The 21,006-nt window shown below is 45.9% G+C and overlaps 1 protein-coding gene across 6 annotated transcripts in view; it reads left to right on the top strand.

The window, feature by feature from the left end:
* Positions 1 to 21,006, top strand: part of RAI2 (retinoic acid induced 2) — a 60,964-nt gene that overhangs the window by 9,599 nt on the left and 30,359 nt on the right. The window lies entirely within an intron of this gene.

Raw genomic sequence — 21,006 nt, 5'->3', positions numbered from 1 at the left:
TTGAGCCTGTGCTCATGAATTTCCTTTTGCATTTTAGAAATAAGAAAAATATCAAGAAAAGCTCAAAATAGGGGTGCTCTTTCTTTGGCTGTATATATCAGAGCTTCGGAAATCATCCGGGGCTACATTTTCTATTAATTTACATTTGCTTTTTTTCCTAAATTAATGCCCTTCTTTTTCCTAAACCTCTCCAACATCACTGTTTCCTTTCCAACATCTAAACAATGTCCAGATATATTTCAGATTGAGCAATTAGCTCTGGCTGCAATTTCCTCTTTGGAAAAAAAAAATCACTAACCCACTAGACTAAATGTGAAATTATTGAATGCGAAAATATCAATCTGAGACCATTCGTTCTAGGAGCCTTTGTGGCTTATCACTTGCATTTTAAGAAGGCAAGAAAAGGCTGATTCTGCCCTGCCTTTCCGTGCTAGACACACCCACACCAAGAAACCTCAGGCTTTGTTTTTGCTCTTAGGAGCTGGGCAGCTGGATTTGGGGTCATCGAGGATGATTATTACAGCCCAAACCACACAGAGAGCCATCTTGGAATGTCACATAAACCATTGGTCCCCACAGACCAGGCATGGGACCAAATTTCTGCCCATTCACAGTGAAATGAAAGAAAAGTGTAAATGTAGTGAGTTTCTTTTTTAAAGCTAAACCTTATCCATTTCACAAAACTGCCCTTTATTCTAAAATGGCCTTTCCTATTTGTCTTGGTGTTAACGGCTCTTTTATGAATGATCAAGATAGTACCTGGCATTTGCAGTTTAACATCTTTTTTGACAAAGTCAGAAGTTGTCCAACTCATGTTGGATCCTCCATTTTTTCAAACGTTACTCATCCAGAACATTAGAATGTCTGGGATTCACCCAGGAGGCCTAACTAGATTATGAAGGGGAGCCTTTGTTATGATTCCTGAGCCAGAAAAACCAACCTGAGCAAGAGTGCTGCTCTGAGTTCCCTTACTCGACTCTTCTGACCCATCAGCCACAGGGAGCTGGCTTTGTCCAGAGCCCACGTGAAGCACGGAGTCGTGTCCCCAGAGGAGTTTGAAAGGGAAAACTGGCTTCTTGGACATATCGTCTGAGCATGCAGCTTGAACTCTGGGAGCCTGGACCTTTTATCCCTGATTCTGTTTTCAACTCTCTTGCCAGCTCACACAGGTTCCACCCACCTTCCTCCTCTCCTCAGCCCTGCCCACTGCTGCATGAGCCAGCCGGCCTCAGCAGGGTTCACCCAGGTGTGGCCCTGGGGTCCTTACTGGTCTGCTCTACTCCTGTCCTTGGCCCCCCCAGCTGCTGTTCCTCTCAATAAAGCATCTCTCTAGCCTTCTCACCCCACCTCAAGAACATTCAGTGACTCCCTATTTCCTAATTAGTTAAAATAAAACTCCTCTTTCCATTTTCCCAGTCCATTCTTCCCCTCATGACTGGCCTTCGGTAGGGATAATGCCTCTGGGTTGTACAATTATCTGGGGTTTTGTTTGTTTTCTTATATGGGGGGAGATTTGCAAGAAGGTTACAAGATCTCTTGGGCATCTTTCTTGATGAAGAACACTGAAGCCCTGAGTCTAATGTAATGGACCATCCCAGGGATAATGACATTTATGTTTAGAAAAAAAAAGAAAGGGGGCGCCTGGGTGGCGCAGTTGTTTAGTGTCTGCCTTCGGCTCAGGGCGTGATCAGGGCGTGATCCCGGCGTTCTGGGATCGAGCCCCACATCAGGCTCCTCCGCTATGAGCCTGCTTCTTCCTCTCCCACTCCCCCTGCTTGTGTTCCCTCTCTCGCTGGCTGTCTCTCTCTCTCTGTCAAATAAATAAAGAAAATCTTAAAAAAAAAAAAAAAGCAAGCAAGCCTCACACAAAATGAGGCTCTCTGGCTTCAAGAATTATAGCCTTACTTCAAGTCTCTTACATACTGCTTCTGGATGGGGAGACCACCTTTCTAGCCTGCCGACAAATGGGTATTGCTTCAGGATGGTACTGCTGACTTGTACTGCTGAAAATAGAGCCACTTCCTCAGGCTCTGAAACTTGCAGTTGAAACATAGCAGAAAGAGTCTGTCCTAGCCAATGCAGACTGCCCGTTCCATTAGCAAATATCTCCAATGATTGCTTATAAAATCCTAATAGCAACAATATTACCTGTCATTTATGAAGCTTCTGCTATAAGCTGGAGAGTTGTCCCAGGTGATTTACATTTATTATTTTATTTCTAGCTTTGTAACAGCCTTAATGAGATAGGTGGGTACTATGAGTTTCAATTCATAAAGGAGGAATCAGGGCTCCAAGAGGGTTAGTAACTTACACAAGGTCACACAGCTCATAGGAGGTGGGACTGGGATTCTATACAACCCAGCTCAATAGAACTTCCGTTCTACACTAGAAATGCACTATATGGCAGGATCTAGCCACTAGCTAGATATTGCTGTTGAGCACTAGAAATGTGACTAGTGTGGCTGAGACTTGACTTTTAAATTTTCTTTTTAATTAAGTTTCTTTTTAATTTTTTTCTTAAGCATTTCAAGTGTACAGTTCAGTGGTATTAAGTACATTCACATTGTTGCATAACTGTCACCACCATCTATTACGAGAACTCTTTTCATCTTGCAAACTGAATCTCTGTACCCATTAAACACTAACTCCCCAGGACCCCTCCCCCCAGTCCCTGGCAGCCACATCTACATTCTTTTTTCTTTCTTTTTAAAAAATAGCCCCTTTCCCCCCCACATCTGAGCTTCTGGTAACCACCATTCTACTCTGTTACTATGAGTTTGGCTTTTTTTTTTTTTAATTCCACATTTACGCGAGTTATGAATATTTATCTTTCTTTTTAAAATTCTAAATGTAAATTGCCACATGGGACTCGTGGCCACTGTATTGGACAGCACAGCTGTGGAGCATGCTCGTTTCACTGTGCCCTTCTGCCCCCAGCTTTCCTATAATGTCCTCCCAGTTGAACATAGCTCCTCCCTTTCTCAGAGGCTTGTGGACTGTGGTTCTCAACCTTTAGTGTGCATTCAGATCAGCTGGAGGGCTTGTTAAAATACAGATTCCTGGGACTGACCCCGGGAGCAGGTCGGGAGTGGGGCCCAAGAATTTCCATTTCTAACAATTTCCCTGGTGCTGCTGGTGCCCGGGCCTTTGGTTGAACGTTATCTACCTGGACTTAAGGACTAATTCCTGCATCCTGAAGTGGTGTGGCCTGGGGTTCAGCTGTTAGCTTCTGGTACGCGGGGAGCAGCAGTGGTCGCTGGCTCAGGTCCGCTGGGAGAAGCTTTCTTCTCGCTGCTGTCCTGGAGACCCGGTCCTCTACCAGTCCCAGCTTTATTTGGGCCACAGTTAGCTTTGGTCACTCCCTTGGCAATTGTTCTGGAATGCATTCATTTTAATTTGGGGCTCCTTGGGAGAAGGGATGAAGAGCCAGGCGGGGTGAAGGAAGAGGCACGATCTTTAGGAATTGTCTGACCGCCCTGGTGATGGAAGGCAAGTCTGGACAGATAAGCCCATTTGTTGTCCAGTCTGCTGTTCTCTGCAATTTAAAGGTCGGCAAAGAAGTTAACTAGGAAAGAAAAACAAATGAGGCAGGTGAAGCAGACAGGTAACGGAGCCAGGTCCCCCCACCCTCGTATCTTCATCCTAATTTAGTCTTTGTCCCTTTTGGAGGGCATAGGCCATTTGCCCTGGGGCAGGATTGGAAGAGAGGGGGTATGAGTGGCCAGGGTGCCTGGGGAGGTCCCTGGAAAGGGGACTGTCATGTTGGCCACCTTGACTCTTGTTCTAGCTTTCAGCAGTGCTGAGAATGTTGTTCTTGTTTAAAAAAAGAAAAAGAAAAGAAAAAGACAGGTGGAAAGAAGTAGCTGAGGTTACTCACGAAAGTAGCTGCTAGGCTGTTTTTCTTATGAATATTTATAAAATAAAAGAGCAATGTGGAATCACTTTTTGTCTGAGTGTGCACAGATCTGTGTTTTCTCCCATGGAGCCTGTTCTTTTCTCTCGCCGTTTTCCCTCTTTGTTTTGTTGTTGTAGTTATTTCGTTTTTGGAGAGCAGGAATCATGTGTCTTTTTTTGTGGCTTGGTCTCAAACCAGCCTTTCAGTATCTTGAGCCAGGCAGCACTTCCTAAAGTTCATTTTAATCACCACGTTTAACAGCCCAGCCCTCCTTGGCTCCTGGCAGTGTGCTCTGTAGCGCTTAGATGCTGGTAATATGCTTCATACAAAAAAGTACAAACACACATTTCTCCCAGTTTATCTGTTTCCAAAAGCAAGTCTTCAAAGGCATGAACTCAAGGCCCATTTCTGCTATTACAGGGGTTCTGTCCCTGTTGATCGGTGGGGAAATGTCAACTTCCTGTGCTTTGAGTACTTCCATCGTCTCACTTAGCTCTGGGCTGTCTCCCCAAGAGCGAGCTCAGCAAGTTGGAGCACAGCAGTGGGCCCCATCCCCGTCCCTCTCGTCTCTGTCACCACCACTCAGCAGGGGTAAGACCCACCTTCCTCCAGTCAACTGGACCTAGCCTCAACTCCATTTTGGACACTTAGAACAGGAAGCTCTTCTCCCCCCATTTGTATGGGATGTTTCTTTTCTCCCTTGAAATCTGTTGCTTGCCCCCATCTCTGTAGTGACCAGTGCCAAATGCCCTATTCCTTCTCTTAAAAGATTCATTTATTTTAGAGAGGGATCGTGCGAGCCAGGGGGCAGGGCCGAGGGAGAGGGAGAGAGAGAATCTCCAGCAGACTCTGCTGAGTGCAGAGCCTGACGTGGGATTCGATCCCATGACCCTGAGATCACGACCTGAGCCGAAACCAAGAGTCTGAAGTTTAACTGACCGCGCCATCCAGGCGCCCCTGCCCTATTCCTTTTTACCACTTCCGTGGATGGTGTGAAGAACTTCAACTTCTCCAGATCCACGATGGAGCTCAAGCACCTGGCCAAGAATTTCATATAGGTGCTCTCACTTCAACCACACAGCGATGTTTAGAAATAGCTACTATCATTTACAGATGAGGAAAGTGAGCTTATGATGCTGAGCAGAAAAGGTGGGCGGGGCCCAGATCATAATGAGTCTTGTTAGCCTTGAAAAAGAACTTGGACTTTATCCTGAGCAGTTTCTTAGAGGCCAGTGACATTATCTACTCTCTGTGTTTGGTTTTTTTGTCCTAGTGGAGAATGAACTGGGGCAGGAGGGAAAGAAGACCAAAAAAAGGGTGCTGTTGCAGAAATCCCAGAGAGCAGTGACCTTGCGCTGAAGCAGCATAGTGGCAGAGGCGAGTGCTTGGATTGTAGAAGTGTTTAGGAGGCCAACTGTGGGATTCGGTAATGGCTGGTAGGTAGAGTAAATGATGATGACACCCTGGTTTCTGTAGTTTAGGCGCCATGATGGGTCAGGGAGCTCAGGAGAGGGGAGAGATTGAGTGTCTGGGCCCTCCCTCCCTTTGCAGTCAGGCGAGTGGGCAGACAATGTTGGCATTGGCTCATGTAATCATCTTGAGCCCCCAATCCTGAAGGGAGTGTGTTGAAAACAGTGAATGGGCCAAAAAATGGGGGGAGAAAAGGAAAACCTGACAGACATAGTCAACAGCCAGAGCACCTTCAGTCAGCAGCTTTAAATACACTTTCCAAATTCATGTACTTTAAATAGGCCAGAATTTGTAAGCAGTGGGGGGCACAGAGTAATTCTGCCAGTTTAGGTCTTGACTGGGCCCAGCTGGAGGAGAGGGGTTTGGCTGGTGGCCTGCCACTAGTGTGACCAACTGTCTTCATTTGCGCAGGATTGAGAGGGTTCCTGACACATGAGACTTACAGCTTTAAAACCTGGGCAGTGCTGGGCAAACATGGATGAGTTGGTCATGCCACTTGCCAGGGCGGACAAGTTGGGCAGCTGGGCTGCTTGGGGCCAAAGCAGTGAAGATTCAGTTCTTCCTGGGGACTCAGTATGATGATGCCACCACAGAGCAGAAAGGGAGCTTGGGAATGGAAAAGGCAAGAATGTATCCCAAGCCCTTTCAGATAGCTTCTCCGGGTCCAAAGGAAAGTCTTTTCTTAAAGTAAGAGCCTGGGAACTCCATTCTGCTTTTCTGGAAACTACCTTGTGCCACATCCTCCTTGTAGCGCCCCCCACCCTTCCAGCCCTAGGGATTCATTGGGATATTTAGGGTGAATTTCAGGTGAATGAACAAATTCTTTGGTTCTGTCAGCATTTGGGACTTGCAGGTCCTTAATCAGACATGGGAATATTTTAAACTGGGTCCTAGGTGGGGAGAACAGTTTCTTAATAGGTTCCTACATCCTTGAAATCGTGGTTAGAAAAGACTTTTTTTTTAACAGCAGCAAAATGCAAAATCATTCGTAGCGGTAGACCATTTGGATCTTCATTTGCAAAGGAACCATAGCCCTCCATTATTCATAAGTCTTTTGAAACCAAATGACAAATTTTTTGTCTTCAAAAGCTTCCCTTCCCCACCCCCACCACAAGTATTTCTCTTGCAAAATAAACCTCAGTAAATAAGCAGACAGCATGTTGTAAATGGTAGGACAGAGGAGCACTTGGAATAGAAAGTCCTGGCCTGGTGCAAGCCTCCAGCTCCATCCAGAAATGCAGAGAGAAACAGAGGGTGAGGTGACAGCACTCACCTGACACCAGTGACAGGGAAAAGCATCAGAGTTCATTCTCGTGGTGGGCCGCAGCAGCAGGAATAAGGAGGAGTTCAGTGCAGGGAAATAAAAGAGAAAGGGAAAAACAGAGGGAGATGTGAAAAAAGTCCGGTTCGGATTCTTCTGATCACGTGGCTCAGGTAGTGAGGGAGATAGAAAGGCCCCAAATGGGACGTGGGTCTTTGGAAAGAGCCTCCAACAGTACCCTGTCCTCTAATGAGTCTGCAAGTGAAAACGAGCTTTGTCATTTCTCTGTGCCCTTCTGTATCACTTTATGAGGAGTGGATATTAGTTATAGCAAAATCGCCTGCAGTATATTCTTACCTAAGCATAGAGGACATAGTGGGTAAAAGCTTAAATAATAGTATCAGCATTTTAAAAAGGTTTTTTATTTCACATACATTTTAAATAGGTCAGAATTTTTAAGCAGCGGGGAGAGAGGGTTTATTCTTTTCTTGGTAATGTTTGATTTTTAATGGCAGCTGTACCAGCTATATGGATGGAAGTCCTAAAATTATCCATCACAGTTTTTTATTTTCAGGTTTTGGTCTAAAATCCTAACATACATACAGAAAACTGTGCATGCTATGATGCGTACAGCTTGAAGAATTTTCACAAATAGCACACCCAAGTCACCAGCACCCCAACGGAGACAGGGGCCACACCAGCCCCCCAGAAGGCCCCGCCCCACATCCTCTCCATTACTTCTCACCAGCAGTAACCACTGTCTTTCCACAGCGTAGATTAATTGTGTCTCATACAGAATTTTTCAGTCATAGCCTTATCTGTGAGTATCCCCCCCCCCAAAAAAAAAGTCCTTGTAATTTTTTTAGGGAGAAGGGCAGAAATTTTGTAATGGTTTCCTTTCTCTGGCTGCTCCTAATTAGGCCTGTTAAACAGGAAGTTCCCGAGCTGGGTCCCTGCTGGTGCAGGGCTTGGGGCAGGCTGGTCTCTGCTGCCCAGGACGATGCCCAGGCTGTGAGCCAGTAGCCTGCCCTTGGTGTCACCTCTGCCAAAGGCGGCCGCCACACTTGCCTTATCTGGCCCGTTAAAGCCTCTGTCAGATCTTGCAAAGACACGTGTCTAGAAGCATTGACGACAGGACAACAAAATGGCTGAGAGTTTCCTGAATATACTGGCCTTTTGGAAAAGAAGGTCGGTCATAAGCATTAAAACAGCATAGCCAACGAGCTCATTTTTGTCCACCTTGCAAATGAGAGTGCGATTGATTAATTTCGCTTCCTCGCAGGCTTCGTCGAAGCTTTTGACGTGCTTTCTGCCCCCTTTTCTTGCTGCAGGAAGCAAGCAGTATGAATGCAGGAATAAAGCTATGGAACATACATCGTCATGTGTCTGGAGCAGCATCAGAAAAGGACTTATTTGTTCTCCTGGGCTGTGTAGTGCCGAGTGATTGAATGCTCGCCAAGCTGTCAGTTTTATGAAACAAATTCCCTAACCCCCTTGGCCCAGAGCTTTGCTCAGCCTGAGATGGAAAAGAAATAACTTTTAATAGAAAACTCATTGCTAAAATCTAAGATAAGATTTCAGAGTTACTTCTCTCCTAAGAATAAAATGAAATATTGAAGAAAGCATTTGATGGGGGACTCTTAGGGAACCTTATTTCTCAGTTCTTGCTTAACAAACTATGTTAATAAAAATATTTAGACCTTCGTGATGCATAATGCATTTTTATTCCTAGTGAGCTAGCCTGTTTGTATACACAGATGTTTCCTGTGGTCCTTCTATCATTGCTTCTGCTTTTTCTGAAACAATATTTCTAGCCGGAAACAGAATCTTATGTTAAGAACCTAAGCCCCTCACAGACTCTGTTGGTTTGAGTGAGGGTATTTTTATTGCTAGATTTGGGGGAGGGGGTGGTGCGAATCTTCTTTTATTCAAAAACACAGAAAAAGCTTTGAATAAGAAGATAGTGCAATGAATCCACTGTATGGAGACATTATTAGACAATTCTTCCTTTCCTTCTAAATTAGACCTGGCCAATTCATCCAGGCACATTCATTACTGAAGGGCTGGCCGGCTTTTTAGTCTCCGTTCTCACTGTCAAAGCCGCCGTGAGTAATGCCTGCCCTTTCATACAAACCTTAGGTGTGTTCGACTAGGTTTTACAGATTTTCCAAAGCATTGTTCTCACAGAGCTGCAGTTTCCTTTACAGCACCAGGAGCTCTATGGCAAACACAGCTCACCAGCCCAGTTTCTCTGCCACTCTTAGGTGCACATAGAAATCAATTAAAAATAAAATCCATAGGCCAGTTGTGCTAAGGAAGGAAATGAGGTTTTACACATCAGCACTTTTCAGAAAAACAAAACAAAAAACCTATCTTAATTGAAAAATGGCACAATGCCCTAATGAAAAATTAAGCTTCAGGATTCAGTCCTTAATATCTCAGTGATGAGTGTGTATTTCCTCCTGTGGCTACCCCATGAGTGAATTCTGAAAGAATCAGGCAGTGTGTTGAAATAAGATATCATTTGCTGTGACTGTTGGAGTGAGGCATCGCCCTGTCTGGCTGACTTGTCAGTTGCTGCCTAAATGCCAGGAGAGGAAGGTTCTGGTTCTCTGGAGTTTTATTTTCTTTGACGTTTTAGTAAATTTTGTTTCTCTATTATAATAAAAGTAGTACATACTTGTTTGAGGAAATTTATAAATTTAGAAAGGCAATAAGAAGCGAATAAATACCATTTGTAACACTACCACCCGAAGACCACCACTATCAGTGACTTTGGTTCCTATCCTTAAGAGTCTTTTTTGCCTATACATATATCCTTTCTCTTCTCCAGGAGTTTGGAAGGTATATTCCACCAATTCCCCCCGCCCCGGTCAGACTTCTGTTAACGTACATTTCTGTAATTATCAACATCAAGAATGAAAAGGTATCTATTTTATTACCTCTCGTGGGACACAAATTTTTGGGATATTTACTCCTCCCTCTCTCACTGTCCCCCCACACTCCCCACCCCCAAGTCTCATTTACTGCCATATCCCCAGCACCTAGAACAGCACCTGGCACCGAGCCATTGCTTAGGAGATACCGTTGAAGGAATGACTGAATGGTGAGACTTTATCCTCATGTGACATCCAGGACGTGAGCACTGACTCCAGAGGCCAGCCTCTTTCCTCCTTCCTTTGCTGCCTTTCCCGAGAAGTCCGATGAAGCCATAGTTCCCACTGCTGTCTGCTGGGTCTGCTTTCCCTGAATTTCCATGTGGGGAGGTCTTCATCTCTCTGGGCGGCAGAGATGCCACCAGAAAAAATGGGCAGTGGTGAGACTTGCCTGGCAAGGAGAATGTCAAGTATGCACGGTGCCTGGTACACAGGAGGGATCCAGGATCTGTAGCCGGTAGTATTGTTCCTGCTTCTCTCTCCAGTGACAGGGTAAATAAAGAGCCCTTGGGGGTCCTGGACATTTTCTTTCGCGTTTCCAGTCTTGTCATCTAATGAGTACAGGAGGATTTCTAATGGGTTACTTTACGCTTCTGTGCCAAGTAAATCAGGAATGGCAAAGAATCAGGTGGCCTTTCTAGTAATCTGCGCTTCCCCTGCCGTCACGTCTGCTTCCCCTGCCACGCAGGGCTCGTTGCTTTGTAATTGTGTATCCGCAGAGCTGACTCTGACTACACGGTGAATGTGCATTCCATCTTGGTATCCTCAACCGGAGACCCCCAGCGCTGTAACTGAGGAGCCACTCAATATGTATTTGTTGAATGAATGAATGAATGAATGAATGAATGAGTAGTTTCATTTTGTACACATCTTGCCTTATCTCACCCGTTATCTGTGGGCTTTCTGCCATCTCCTAGATGACAAAAGCAAACCAAACCATAGAATTCAATCTCTAGCCTTCTGAATGTCTACATTAAAATGTAAGCTTCTGATACACAGACACATAAGTCTTGGTTCTGAAAAGTACCAGCTTAAGGGGGAAAAATATTCCCTCGTAATTCCTACCACTAAGTCCATAGGTTCCTTGGGAGAAGAGGAGTGACAGCGTGTGCGCAGCAAAGCTCCTGTCCGCAGCTTCTAGCTTGAGTTCTATGTGTGTTGGCATCTCTTTCACACAGAATCTGATGAGTTGGCATTTATTTTTGACAGCATCTCAAATCTTGTGAAAGTCAGAGCTGGGGGCTGGTGCTGTTTTTTTAGTAATATCTCAGATGGTGGCAGGATAACCTTGATAGTAAAAAAGAAAGGTTTAAAAAGATGTCTTCTTAGAGTTCTTCCAGAAAACTAAAAGCTCAGCAAAGAAGAGCCTCAGAACTTCTCAGAGCAAAGGCTTCCTTGAACATTGGCTTTTTGTAGGCTGCAAGCAAATAAAGACACAAACACATAGTCGCTGAGGTGGTTCCTCCTCTCATTCACCATGGCAGCACCTGTTTTGTTCATCTTCCTAGACTCCCCCCCCCCACTGCATTTCCCAGCCTCCCTTGCAGTTTTACTTGTGGCTGTGTGACTGGGTTCCGCCTGATAGGATGTGAGTGGAAATGATGTGCCTACCTCTGGTCCGATCATAAAGGCTTTCCAGGTTTTCCTCCATCCATGCTCTTTCCTCGTCCACTGGCTGTCTGCGATGGAGCAAAGTCCCAGGGTAACTTTGGAAGGTGGCAGAACCTCTTCTGCCTGGGGAGGATCATTGTATGAAATGGAAGTGCCTCATCTGGAGCCCCCACCTTAGACTGTTAGACAGAAAGAAGAAATAAGCTTCCATTAGTGAGCTATTACAAGTGTGAAGCAATTTGTTAGGCAGCCTATCCTACCATAACAAAGTCATACTTCTTGGATGTTTTTTTTTAAAAGTAACTGGACAGTTTTCAAAGGCCTTTTATGTGCCAGGAATTATGTTAATAATAATCCCCTCAGTAGACCTACAAAGTTGCCCTCATTTCACAGCTATAGATACAACTCCAAGTGGGATGGGGGTGAGTATTTTGTCCATCATGGTGGCTCCAGGGTTGGCACAGAGGTTGGAATTGAGTTGACCCTTGATGAAGCATGTTGATGATGGAGGAAAAGAAGGCCCAAGAAGTGGTCACATACCGAGGTTCCCACAGCTGGAAAATGCTGGAACCACAATTTCATCCAAGTCCACCTGGCTTCAAGGTCCAGCTGCCTCTGAGTATCTGTAACCCAAGATTTTAAAAAGAATGGGTGAGGAGCCAGTGATGGGCCCTTAGAAAAAAACATTCTAGTCTCTTGTCTTGTATTTCTGAATGGAAAAAGTAACATACTAAAAATGAAAACATCGACATTTCCAAAACAAAGGAACAACTCTCTGTAAGCTTATCGGAGAAAACTGGTACAAGCTTGGTTTTATTCTGTAAGCTCTTAACATATACACACATTCAACAAAAATTAGTTCACTTTGTGTATAGAAAATCCCTATTCTCTCCTGCCACATGATTTTGTTATCTATTTTCCCCTAAAATAATTTCCATGTCAGGACATAGCATTCTGTGTCATCCTTTGGAACAACTAGTACTATTCGTGTAACAGTCTGCAGTAATTAACCAGTTTCCTCTCGGTGGTCATTCAGGTTGTTTCCAGTCTTTATAACACAAAAGAGCTGTGATCAGCATGCTTGCGTGTATCTCTAGGGTAGAATCCTCAGAGGCCAATTGCAGATATGCCAATGTGTCACTGTCCTCCACATGTGGACACTTATTGCTGCAGAAATGCCAGATGGTCAACAGTTACTGAAATGGACTCGATGGGTTTAGTTCTTCAAGTTAAGGTGACAACAGTGAAAGAAAGAATTTCTCGAATCTCAGAGTGTTGCAGATAGGCTCTCCATGCCATGGCAAAGATTAACAGTAAGGAGGCACTGGCATCCCACCTGGAAGAGGTAGTTCCTTCACATTCTTGGCTGATCTCTCTGCAGTGCCCTGGCAGTAAGGGCAGTGTTGTCTGGAAGGCAACTGATCTGGGCCCCAGGGAAGACACTGTCCCCCACTAAGAAGCAAAGCGAGGCTTCCTTTCAGAGGAGGGGGCAGTGGCCAGTAGGCCAGAGAGAAAGAGGAGGAGGGTGTATGGATGTCACTCAAGGTTCTTGCTGGGGCTGAAGCTGAAGGTTGCAGGACACTCACTCCTCGGAACCAGGCATAAACCTGATGTGCCTGGACAGCTTTCAGGGCAAGCAGGCGATTCCAGGCAGATGTCTCTGTCCATGGGCACAGCTCTGTGAGCTCTGAGATGTCCCTGTCCATGAGGGATGTTTGTGGGATGATGGTGATGATGATGATGATGACGACAGTGGCCGTGGTTGGCAGCAGGAAGAGGGAGATGATTACCTACCCAGATAGTGCTGGAACGCTAAGAGCTGAACCTGCGAGAAGAGCTGCCTTCTGGGTGTGTGTGTGTGCGTGTGTGTGTGTGTGTGTGTGTACGCACACTCATTGGGATGTGGCCGTGTATGCGAGTGTGTTGTATATATGTGGTGTGTAGTGAATGTGTGACGTGTGCAGGGCTCTGTGCATGTGTGTGGGTATATGCTGTGTCGCCATGGATGTGTGTGCGTGCACTGTGTGTGGATATGTTTGAAGGGGTGAAGGGGCGCTGGTTAAATTCCCTGAGGCCTTCATGTGGCCTACCAGAGGCTTTACGCTGCTCACTTTGAGTTTTTCCTCCTGTAGTCCCTGTTTCCTGTGGCAAAAATGCCAGCTTCACCCAGGAGAACCCTCTTGACCGTTTTCTCCCTTAGGGGGCCAAGCTCTAGGGAAACTCTTAAGTTTCCACCGACCATCTCATTACCTGGTAGACTTACAGAGAGGGCACCAGTGTTCTCTAGAGCTATCTTATTTTAGCTTATTATTCTTTCTACTTATTGTTCTATTTTACTTTTTATTGAGGTATATACAACATGTACAGTAAAGGTGCATGGAGCTTACACATCTTAAGTGCTGATACACCCATGTAACTACCTCTCAGTTCAAAATAGAATCCATTTCCTGCATCCCATAAAGCTCCCTTGAGCCCTTTTCCAGTAGATATCCCCCAAAGAGAACCACAACTCTGACTCCTGTCTCCATAGATTAATTTTGTCTCTTCTAGAATTTCATATAAACGGAACAGTGCAGTCTATGGTCTTTTGTGCCTGGCTGCTTTCACTTAGCACAGTGCTTCTGAGATCCATCCATGTTGCTGTGCGTATCAGCAGTTCGTGTCTTCCTACTCCTGTGTAGTATCTTTTTTTTTTAAGATTTTATTTATTTATTTGACAGAGAGAGAGACAGCCAGAGAGAGAGGGAACACAAGCAGGGGGAGTGGGAGAGGAAGAAGCAGGCTCCCAGTGGAGCAGGGAGCCCGATGCGGGTCTTGATCCCAGGACCCTGGAATCACTCCCTGAGCCGAGGGCAGACGCTTAACGACTGAGCCACCCAGGCACCCCATCCCGTGTAGTATCTTATTGTATGGATGAATCACAGTTTGTTTATCCATTCTCCTGCTGACGGACATCTGGGTGGTTTCCAGTTTGGGGCTATTGCAAATAAAGCTGCTACGAACATTCTTGAACATGTCTTTTGGTGGCCATATGTAGAGCAGTCTTAATGTTGCCTATGATAGCATTTGACAAAGATAGAGCTTGCAAAAATCATACAACAACAAAACCCCCAACTTACTCCAGCAAGTTTTCCAGAGGAATGAAGCAATTGACTTCAAGTGGCTTGTCTTGAATCTGATTACTTCCCTTCCTTTGGGAGAAAAGGGCATCACTGAGGGAGAGTGGCAGGCTCTCTGGGACTTGGAGCCCTCCTGCAAAACAGACATCATCTCTGAGAATTGCAGCATTTATGAACCAGTTTTCCCAGTGTAAAAATGACTCCTTGGGGATAAACTGGGGCCACTGGGAGGGCCAGTGGCTACTGCACTATATGGCTTGTGATTTGGGCTCCAACGCCAAGATTTTCCCATTGGGAGTCCCAGTAAGGCTGGGTGCACACAACTTGGAAAGATGCCCAATTTACTTTGAGGGAGCTCAGACTTTGGGAAACTCCAGCCTGTTGCCTGACCCTGGGACACCAGGACAGATTTCAGGGAGTGAAGAAAGGAACAAACAGGCTTGCACCCGCATGGTGGTCATTTTCAGACTCTTTGGTGTCTGTAGCACCTAAACCCTTGACCTTCTCTCTAAGGAAGCTCTGGGGACTGACTCCTGTGTCCTTGGCACTCATTCCACCCGCCTGTGCACTCACTGCTACCCTCTCTGGTTCTTGGCCACAAGACTTTCATGCTGGCCCTGGGAGCATGCTTGGCCCAGACCTTGGGCAGGCAAGAGGTGCTAGTGTTTCTGCTCCCACGGACAGCCCCTAACCAGTGCCACAGTGAAGTTGGGAGATGGGCACCCCAATTAACACCCCCCCGGCAGGGGTAGCTCTGAGGTTAACTCCCAGAAGAACTGAGCCCTGGCTGCCCACAGCAGGCACCTGCTTGTTAAAGCATCTTTGAATGGCTACCTGCCCTTCAGGGCTCACTTCCCCACCCCCACACTGGAGCTACCTGGGACCTTCTCCTACACAAACTGCCTGGACTTGAGTCTTTGTTTCAGGGTCTGCTTTTGTGGGTGTCCCAAATGAAGCCATGCTTCTCCCCATATGTGGATTTTGTCTGGAACTTTTGCAAATTCCATGGCACCTTTTGCATCATCCACTTGGGGGTTCACCAGGCCACTGCCAGCTATATTTGCTGTGGAGAAGTTTGAGATCGGTGGCTGACCCAAGGGAGGAGCATGACAGATAGTATTTAATTATCAACCGCAGTGAGGACAGACAGCCTTCGTCCCGTTGCTCCCTGTCAGTGTCGCTCCCAGGATTGCCTACAATGGATGTGACACTGCAGGAAGGTGTGGCTTAACGAAATCATTTAAGACACCCGCCGGGGGTGGGGGAGTAGACAGGTGGTGGAGTGGGATGGGGTGGACATTGTTCTTTAAGGAGATGGCAGGCTATTCTGTAGCCCTGAGGAAAATGGCTTATCATAAAATAGAAAGTGAAAAAGAAAAGACAAAAATTATATCTCTGCCATGATAGTTGTTTCCTGAAAAAATAAAGCCAAATAAGTAGTTTTGATTTGTTGGGGGCATGTGATTCTTGAATGAATTTTTCCTTCTGTTTTTGATTTTCTAAAATGTGGTTGTGATGTAGGTGTGAACATTTTTTAAAGAATTCAAAAATGAATCATTTTGGGGAGAAAAATCAATGCACAGAGCACTTTGTCCAGTGTCTTTCTAATCTTTGCTCGGAGGGGTGTTTTTCCATAGATGTTAAGCAAAGGAACATAGGGAAGGTGGGGCTTGGGACAGAGGGCGATCATTAGATTTAGCATTTGATGATTTGAGCTTGAATTTGCAGTTCTGGAAGGGTAAACACATGGACCCATCTCCGTGGGGCTGGGGTATCCACGGGCCTCCAGCATGTGGGGGGCAAGTTGTCAGCCTGCAGATGCAGGCGGTGGTCCATGTGTGGGGAGGGTGCAGCTGAGGCAGCATGGGTATGTTGCGGGGGGGATTTGAGGGCACAGATGAACTCGCTTCGACAGACCCGCCAGGGTGTGTCGGGATGGCGGAGCCGGGTGTTTGGGGTTCTGAGGACTGACTGTCTTTTGTCTGGTTCTCCTCACCACCCTGCATATTTAGAAGCACACAAGCTGTTGAAGTTACATTCTATTCATCTTTCCCCAGGGCTGTATTTGCCTGGGTTGATCAGCACAACAGCACACGCGTTTTCTAATCGTTTTTGCTGTTTCACTGATTGCAGAATTAGAAGCCTCCCCTGTCTGGTAAAAGTAGGTCAGGGAAGTTCCTGACTTCACTAGGCGGCTAATAGATTTCTGAATGGCAGCATGCAGGGTGTCTGCATGTGACATTTGAGCAGAAGAACAATGGTGATCACTCACTGCTGCTCTCCAGCCTGAGTCATTCTCTTCCGCGGCAGGAGCAGAGCACATGTGGCCGAGGTGTCACACACTACAGGTGCTGCTGCACGGCAAGCCGGCTGCTGACCCGTGCGCGGGGACGGGGAGCGCATTTATCAGGGCCTCACCCCTCCAGGTGTCCTCTCCCCGTGGCCCTCTGCCATTGCCCTTTCCCGTCACCTCTCCCTCCCTGAGCCGCTGCCACGGAAACCTCTTCGTAGCTCCTCCCGTGGAGTAGCCGCACATGCAGCCTCCCCTCCCAGAAGCGCCCCGGCTCGGCCTGTGCGCCTGTTCCCAAACTTCCTTCTTCCTCCTCTTGCTGTTGTACCCCTTCCCTGTTATTTCAGTTTTAGGGTACTGTTGGCCATGCAGAACCCGTACAAAATGAAACTGCATAGCCTTACAATAAAACAGTTAAGCCTTTAGGCTGCCCCCAGGAAAAAGCAAATGAAATCAAATTATTAAGACCTAGACATTGTCAAATTCGCCAAATGGCATTGCTACTGTCAAGTAATTATTTAGATAGGGCATGCTGTGGGTATCTGTCTTGCTTCCTGTCTCTCTCTCTCTTTTTTTTTTCAATTTTTAACATGAACAGTTTCTCTTTAGACCTCTTTTTCTTCTAGCTGCAGACAATGGCAATCATAATCATGTCTGACCAAAACATATTGCTTGTGTGTGTTCATGTTTAATTTGAAAAATGACAACAGTGATTTCTTTGAAGTCTCCTACTCATCCAGAGCTACCCCACTATTGGAATATCCTAGAGGAGGAGAAAGAATAAATCAACATAAAATGATGTCATAAAATCCTCTTAAATAACAACCAGGTAGTAAATTAACATATACACGACCTTTGAAATGATCATGTACAGGGAAGTTGAATCCAGCAAACAGCTGGCTAGGTGCCTGCCCTTGTCTCGTCGGCTGAGAGATACAGCTGCCAGAAAGACATTTGAGAGTGGGTCCTAAATGCAGAAAGCTGTCTTTTATAAAAAAAGAAAAAAATCAGATCCTTCGTTTGACAGACCCTAATTTCATTGAGATTGACAGCGTTGCCTTTGTCAAGCATACATTTAACAAATGAGATTGAACAACTACCCCACTCAGTTTCATCTAATTTAATTTGACAGCCAAAGCAGGTAGGTAGAGTAATGTACTTACAGAGGAGGTAGGAGCATGTTCCCGGGGTGAAATGATGGGGCTTGCCTGATCAGGCTAAGCAAGTTATCTCCTCTGTTGCTTTTGTATTTTTGGGTTTTTTTGTTTTGCCATACACACGTGAAAGTTTATTTTTTTTAATTTTTAATTTTTAATTGAAGTAGAGTTGTCATACAATATTGTTTTACTTTCTAATTGACATGTAAAGTATGTCTGCTCACTTGACATACTTGATTATGTCAATTAAAAGCTAATCTTAAATGTGCCATTTAATCAATTTTTGCCAGTATGTACATTTGTATAGCCACCATCTAAATCAAGGTATAGCACATTTCCATCCTGAGAAAAGTTCACTTCCCAATGAATATAACGCCCCTGTCCTGCTCTCAAGGTAACCACTGCCATGACTGCTAACAGTTTTTGTTGCCTTCATATAAAGTGTATCATGCAGTATGTCCTTTTGTGTCTGTTTTCCTTCACTTAATGGGAAATTCGTCCATGTTGTTGCACATACCAGTTTCATTCCGTTATTGCTCTGTAATATTCCATTACACGAGGATAGCGCAGCCTATGTGTTATTGATGGATGTTGGGTTGTTTCTAGTTTCCCCATTGCCTTCAGTTTTAACTTCTATTTCTAGAAGTCTTTGGAAGGGCATCCTAGAAATAAGCAAGAATGATACTCACCGCCAGGTGAACTTGTTCCAAACTGGCAGCAAAATGCACTCGCTATTGTATAAGCGAGTGTTCTATATCCTGAATGAGGGGACTGTCTTGGGTCTTCTTCCACTGACAGTGAAGCCAGCCCCATGTTTCCTCATCCCATTCACCACAGAATTGTGGGGCAGGGAGACTGCTTCATCATCTTGCCTCCTTTAACCCTGAGATGGAGGCGAGAGATGTGAGCAGGGCCGGCAGCCAGTCATGTCGAGTTAGCTTAGCAAACAGATGGGAAGGTGGGCCTGGACTGGGTTTGAAGGCAGCTAGGAAGGGAGAGGAGCAGTTTCTCTCGGGAGTGCCTGTGTCTCTGGCACCAAGCCCACCTTTGGGCAGACTCAGGGACACAGCTTAAATTTGGGCGTCCTTCCTGATCATTCTGACACCTTCCCATTTTCTGAGTCTGGGAAATAAAGCAACCATTATTATCTCTCACAAAGAAGCTGACCAGGCAGTGTGGCTTGGGGAGGCATTTGTCACTGGGCAGGAACGGGGCTCGAAGGGTTGTCATCTTAGAAGGCCACCCCGTCCCTCCAGCTGATGGGTAAGGCGAGCAGCTGTATATACAGGAGTGGCAGGGCTGGGAACTTCTGGGCAGGGCAGGTCTGCAAGCCACGTTTGGTGGTGTGGAAATGAAGGGAGAGGAAGCTGTTTAACCTGCCAGTGGTCAGCCTGGGGCGTTGCTGGTTGAGCACTGAAAGTCTTGGGTCCTGGAAAGCCCCTCAGTCCAGGATGGCTGGTCAGCTTTTCACACTCACTTGTCTGTGCATTCCTGTAACAAATATTAATGAACTTCTATCACACAGCAGGCACCCTGCAAGGTTGCGGGGTTAGAACGGTAATCGACATGGCAGCAGCAATCCCTGCCCCACTTCCAGAGTACTTCCTCTAGAGAGAAAGGTGGGATTTAAGGAAGTGATTACAAGCCAGTGCAGTGCTGGCTTCGATAGAGATAATAAGGCGACGAGCGCTTAATTGGGGAAATACCGGAGGCTGTGGAAGCAGGTGGGGAAGACAATCCGCTACCGGTTCTTTATCTCCTTAGCGTATCCACAAAGTTCTAGACCTGCTCAGAAAAGCAATTTACAGCAAACTCTGCTGCATTCAAAATGGCTGTGGAACAAAGAGGGTAGGGATGAGGGTGACAAGAAAGTAGCCAGATTTAAGTCCACTGTTGTAATTCTTTGTGCTGCTTAGACCTCGGGCGCACTTCCCAGTGGTATCTCCTCTCCGACAAACAGGGCACCTCTTGGGTGATGCAAAGAAGCCAGTTGTGTGGTGAGCAGGAGATCTTGGAGTTGACCATCTCGATGAATTCGCATTGACAAGCACGCCCTGGCAAACCTTCTGCATCTTTTCAGGTCATGTAGGTAAAATGGGCGGGGGTGGGTAGGGATGATGAGCCGGGGTTGATCATGCAGTATGTTTGTAAACAGGGCTGTAGGAGCAAAAAGTTAGCACCAGATTCTCTGTGTGTTATGTTACAACAGAACAGCATGTACTCCTCTAAGTATCTAAAACTAATGAACATGTGTTCTTGCCTAAGAGACCCAGGTATTGCTGGTTAAAAAAAAAAACAAAAACAAAAAACCCAGGGCGCCTGGGTGGCTCAGTCATTAAGCATCTGCCTTCGGCTCCGGTCATGATCCCAGCATTCTGGGATCGAGCCCCGCATCAGGCTCCCTGCTCATCGGGAAGACTGCTTCTCCCTCTCCCACTCGCCCTGCTTGTGTTCCCTCTCTCACTGCCTCTCTCTCTGTCAAATAAATAAATAAAATCTTTAAAAAAAAAAACCCACCTTTTTAATGCCTTAGAAGTATATGGCAGCTGTTGTAAGATTTGAAAGGCTAGCCCAAAGCAGGTTCATTCTTTCACTCATTCCACAGATATCTGTTGACATTAATGCCCCTAAATATTTTACTTTCCACCTAGCCATCACATAGAGCCAACAAAACAAAACAAATCCCCCGAAACTAAAGCCCTTCTCTCCAGGGGAAGGTCCAAAATTTAGTGCAGTGTCAAATACAGCCAAGCAGGACGAGTCTTGAATTTTCGAGTCTTTTTCTTGTATTCTTCAGCCTAGAGGGTGCCAATGGCCTTTCTATAAGGTGTAACCTTTCACTGATGTCTGTAGAAAAGATAAGGGTAGAGGATTTTTCTAGAGGAAGGTTTTCATTATGTGTTAGAAACAGCGCGGCTACATTGGGTCAGGTTTTTCTTCTTTCCCTACCGTTGTCATTATGCAATTATAACAGACATCCCTCCAAAGCTTTCTTTTTCTATTGCTTGGGAAGCAATGCACTGCCCACCTACTCCAAGTACTGACTCTTTGGGTGTTCCCAATTACCACGCAGCTCTTTCTGGTCTTGCTCGTGACAGGTTAAGGTGGGACAATGACACCCTCCCCTAGATGACCTCCGAGCTTTCTTTCGCAAGCAAGGAAGCAATAATGGAGACGTAGCCATGAGGAAAGAAGTGCCTCTTCCCTTTACAGTTTGACAATGCCTTCCTTTGTAGCTCGTTCAACACGCTTGTCCAGATTTATGAT

Source organism: Ursus arctos, chromosome X, assembly GCF_023065955.2.
Source record: "Ursus arctos isolate Adak ecotype North America chromosome X, UrsArc2.0, whole genome shotgun sequence".
NCBI lineage: Eukaryota > Metazoa > Chordata > Mammalia > Carnivora > Ursidae > Ursus > Ursus arctos.
Note: the sequence above shows the minus strand (reverse complement) of the source record. Positions and strands in the feature narration are given on the sequence as shown.